This window comes from Myotis brandtii, unplaced genomic scaffold (genome assembly GCF_000412655.1).
Source record: "Myotis brandtii unplaced genomic scaffold, ASM41265v1 scaffold303, whole genome shotgun sequence".
NCBI lineage: Eukaryota > Metazoa > Chordata > Mammalia > Chiroptera > Vespertilionidae > Myotis > Myotis brandtii.
In genome coordinates, this window is record NW_005361573.1 from 491,065 (window position 1) to 496,370 (window position 5,306).

Below are 5,306 nucleotides of genomic sequence, written 5' to 3' on the forward strand. Positions count from 1 at the left end.
ATAAATGATTAGAGAGAATCATTGATTGGATGCCTCCTGCACACCCCACACTGGGGATCAAGCCTGAAACCCCAGCATGTGCCCCTGACTGGAATCAAACCCAGGACCCTTCAGTCCACAGGCCAACACTCTATCCACTGAGCCAAACCGGCCAGGGCAGTCATTCCCTTTTTGTGCGAGGCTGAGGCATGTGATTGGCGAGGGGAGCATGGGCCAGGTTGGCTTTTGGGAGCTGTGGCTTGTGCTGCAGACGACACAGGCAGCTACAAGGTTTATTATCTCAATAATGAGATTTACATGGATGAATGAGCACTTTGTGTGCCAAGATTCAGGTTTAAGTTTTGGAAAATCTTCACAGGAGCATTGTCTGTCTGGAAATTCTTCCAGCTGGGCTCTGCTGAGTTCATCAGAGTGACATCGGTCTTGGGTTCCTGATATAACACCTTGAATTTACAGAACTCTTTCTCCCTTTTCAAAAATACAACTTTTAACATTTAAAGCCATTGAATGCACTTTGCAGAAAAATGACAAAATACAGAACAGGGCATGTGAAAAGGAAACTCACCCATAACTGGAATTCTGTCACTCAGAGATAATTTCTATTATAATGTGTGTGCGCGTGTGCATGCATATGTGTGTGTATGTATGTGTTTTATAAAAATGGGACATTACTGTTTTCTGACCTGCCTTGTTCATCTAACAGCACATCGGGAACATCTTTACATATCATTAAGCAACAGATATTGTTCCACAAAATTATTTTATTTTTCCTGCTTTAAAAACCTTCTGTGGCCTGGCCAGAGTGGCTCAGTGGTTGAGCATCGATCTATAAACCAGAAGGTCACAGTTCAATTCTTGGTCAGGGCATATGCCCCGGTTGCAGGCTCAATCCCCAATGTGGGGCGTGCAGAAGGCAGCCAATCCATAATTCTCTGTCATCATTGATGTTTCTCTCTCTCCCTCTCCCTTCCTCTCTGAAATCAACAACAACAACAAAAAATATTAAAACAAAAACAAAAAGGCTTCTGTGGCTCCCAGTGGCTGGGGAATAATCAGGCTACAGGAGGGGGAAAGGCTGAGGCCACCCTCCACTGTTCCTGTTAAACTGCAGTCCGTTACAGGCCTTCCCTGGACACATGGAGTCCAGAGGCCACAGACCTCCTGAAGCCAGAGGGTAGAGGCTGGGTTCTGGGAAGTCCTTTTTGCCTCCAGGAGGAGGTGCAGACACTTTTGGCTGCTGTCCATTCTCTCCAGTGCCTCGCCTCAGGGTGTCTGTGCAATGGGATCGCTCATTGACAGCATTGTTCACAGTTACTGCCCTGGAATGTATTTCTTGTCGCTTCCATCCAGGGCTGTCTCCATAGGCAACAGTGGTGAGATAAACATCCTCACACATACACAGGTGATCCTGTATTCATGAATTTGTGGACGCTGTATTCAGGAATTCACCTTCTCCTAGAAATGTATGTGTAACCCCCAAAGCGACACTGGCGGTGTTTTTGTAGTCATTTGTGGGCATGTCCTCACTCAGAGTAGTGAAACATTTGAGTGCACATTGCCAGCTGAGGTCAACCAAGGCAAGGCTGCCTCCTTGTCTCAGCTCTCCTACTGTAGCAAAAGTCCTTTCTGCAGTATATTTAGTGCCACGTTTTTAGCATCTGTGTGCTGTTTTTGGCATGATTTCGCTACTTAAAATGGCCCCCAAGCATAGTGCTAAAGTGTTCTCTAGTGTTCCTGCACACAAGGAGGCTGCAATGTGCCTTCCGGAGAAAACGCATGTGTTAGAGAAGTTTCGTTCAGGCAGGAGCTATGGTGCTCTTGGCCATGAGTGCGGTGTGAATGAGTCACTTGGCTTGCAGGAACCTAACTAACCCTGTGTTTCCTCGAGGAGCAGTGACTCCGTCTTGGCTAATTCAGGATTCATGGTGACTGTATAGACTATAACTACCGCACAAAATGAGAATTGACTGTATCTTTGCATGTGACCATGATTATTGCCTTAGGATAAATTTCCGAGAATGGAATTACTGAGCACAAGTAGAATACCTCTTCTAAGGTCTTTTGAGTTTGCATCAGTTAGCTCTTGCTGTGTAAGAAATCTCACTGGATAGAGTGTCAGCCCATGGACTAAAGGGTCCTGGGTTTGATTCTGGCCAAGGGTACGTACATCCATGCAGGCTTACATCCATCTCTCTCTCCCCCTAACCCTTCTAAAAGTCAATGGAAAAGTATCCTGGGATGAGGACTAACAAAAAATATTTTTAAAAATAAATAAATAAAATAAAAATATTTTTTAAAAATTTAAAAGAATAAAAAATAAAAGAGCCCGGCCGGTGTGGCTCAGTTGTTGAGCATTGACCTATGAACCAGGAGGTCATGTTTCTTTTTCTTTTTTAAAAAAAATATACTTTATTGATTTTTACAAAGAAGAAGGGAGAGGGAGAGAGAGAGAGAGAAACATCAATGATGAGAGCTGGAGAGTCTTTGGGCAGTTTCTTAAACTACTAAACAGACAACTGCCATATGACCCAGCAATTGTACTCCTGGGCATGTTTCCCGGAGAAATGAAAGCTCACCTTCACACACAAAACCTGCACACAAATGTTTATAATGTTTATAGAGGCTTCATTCATCAGAAACGGCTCCAAACTGGAATCAACACAGGTTTCCTTCCATGAGTGAATGGTTAAACAAAGGGATACATCCATACCTTGGAATACTACTTAGCAATAATAAGGAACAGACGATTCATACATACAACAGTCTGGACCCAGCTCTAGAGATGTATACTGAGTGAAGAAAAACCAATACCAAAAGGTTGCATACTATATGAGTAGTCATTCATGAAATGACACAATTATAGAAATTGAGAACTGATGAGTCATCGCTAGGGATTAAGGAAGGAGTGGGGGCAGAAGGGAAGTAGGTGTGTCTCTAAAAGGGCAATGTGAGGGGTCCTCATGACGATGGAAATGTTCTGTATCTTGATTGTATCAATGTCAAGATCTGGGTAGTTATATTTTACTACAGTTTTGCAAGTTGCTACCATAGGGGGGAACCTGGGTAAAGGGTACATGTGATCTCTTTGTATTCTTTCTTTTTTTCTTTGTATTATTTCTTACACCTGCATGTGAATCTACAATGATCTCAAAATTAAAAATTTCATTAACAAAACATCCTTCTGTAGCCAGTCTATCATTTTCAGCTCTTATTTTGCAGAAAGAAGTGACGATCGAGATTTACCAAGGTAGAGTGAATTTTAATGCTCTCCGAGCGTTGTCACTCAATTAGGGGTCTTGCCTACTGAGATTACTCTAGGGGCTCCAGTCTCTCGTTTATTTAATATGATTATCATTTGTTAATGTTCCCCTAGGGTAATTCACTCAGTTTCCAGGTTGCCCTGGCAACCTGAGAATAATGTCCCCCATTTGCTGCTAAGAGAAACTAGAAAAGTGATTTGCTTAGGAGCCTCCCAACGCAGGACCCACAATTCTTTCTTCTTCATACATGAGTGATTTGGAATCACTCTTATTTTTCCTGACCATTAAACCCATCTTCATCTAGCATCTATCTTAGGCCTCTTCAGAAATCACCACCTTTTGGAAGCAGGAAAAGACTCTCAAATTCAGCATCTTACCTGGACCCGAATCCCTCTATATAGGGCCAGCTTGGACAGAGCCATGGTTTCCTTAGGGCCCACAAAGGGGTTGCTATGGATTCAAGTTCAGTGAGAGGACGGGGGTTTTCTCCCAGCAAAGAAAGGGTTTTGCATTTTTCCTGCTGCTTCTGGGAATAGCAGCTCTCGGCTGACCACATTTGGAGCAGGTGTGGGGTGGGGTGGTGAGGTGGCATTGCTTCTGGCTTTAGATGCTTCCTGCGTAAGAATGACCTTCAAACCAGGGATAAAACTAGGAACTGAAACAGGGAGGCAACGGCCTTGGGATCTTCCTTTCACAGCGTATTCCCTGGCTGTTCGGTTGTGGTGTCATTTCGAGGGATTGTTGTCATGGAAAATGTTACTTCTAATTTCATCATTTAAAGAACTGGGAGAAGGGAATCAACATGTTTTAGACTTTAAACACCAACTTTGTGCTGGGCAATATGCTGGATGCTTTGCCATGTCTTAATTCATTGAGTCTAAACTCTTGAGTCCAAGCACTCACTGAAGTAAGCATTTGGATGAACACACTACAGAGACGAGGGGAGTTAGGGCTTAGGGACGAGAAGTGACTTGCCCAAGGTCACACAACCGGTAAGTAGTGGAGCCTGAATTTAGAGCCAAGTTTCTCAGGTTTCGATGTCTATGTTTTCTTTCGTTTTATTATTATTTTGTCATGCTGCCATAGAGGTAGTTTAATGTAATGACTGACTGGCTCTGCAGTTAGAGGAATGTCGGTTCTATCATGAGCTCCCCCGGGTTCAAGCTTGTGACTTCGGGCAAGTAATTTAACTTCGCATTTTCTTTACCCACATAGATAGGGATTATGAATTATTTTGGGGTCATGGTATTGTTGAGGGAATTTCAGAAGATTTTGCATTTACATCACGCAGAGGGTGCCTGGCATATAGAAGCGATGGAAAATGTTAGCAAGGATCTGTTTCTAAAGAGTACGCCAGTTTGGTTCCCAGTTCCACCCCAGAACACTTTATCCATCTTCATTTTCCGAGAACCACTCAGAACTCACCTGCTATCCATGCCCTTGTTTCCTTCAAGATGGGAATCATAACAATAGCCCATCATTTTTGTGCATCATCAAGCGCCAGGGGGTGCACTGGGGGCTTCACCACCTTCCTCTCGTTTCACTGAAGCGAGCAGCAAAGTCTAGCCACAAAAAAGGGTGCTCAGTCCCTCCTGTTGTCAGCGATTGCTTCAAGGCAAAGTGCAGTGCGTCCCTCCTCATCGAAGCACAGCAGTGACAGCAGCTGGCGCCTTTGCCAAAGGCTTCTTACAAGGCAGGCACGCTGCTAAGTGCACCACTAACAGCTCTGGGAATCCTTCAGGGAGGGGCCGCTGCTGCAGCATCCCTATGTTACTGAAAAAGGAACGGAGGCTTAGAGAGGATACATAATTTGCTGTGATAGCTGTTCCGGTTCAGGTGGTCATCGATTTACATAACACACATGTCTGAGGCTGATGTTTAAAATGAAGCATTCCCATGAATTGCAAAGATGCCTTGCTTTTGGCAAGTAAATAGCCCTATCCAGTTTCCCCAAATCGTGGCTCTTCAGAGCTTGGTATTTCAGAACGAGACTCTGCTATTATTAATAGGACGACTTAACTACATATCAGGCATATAGAGGTGAAG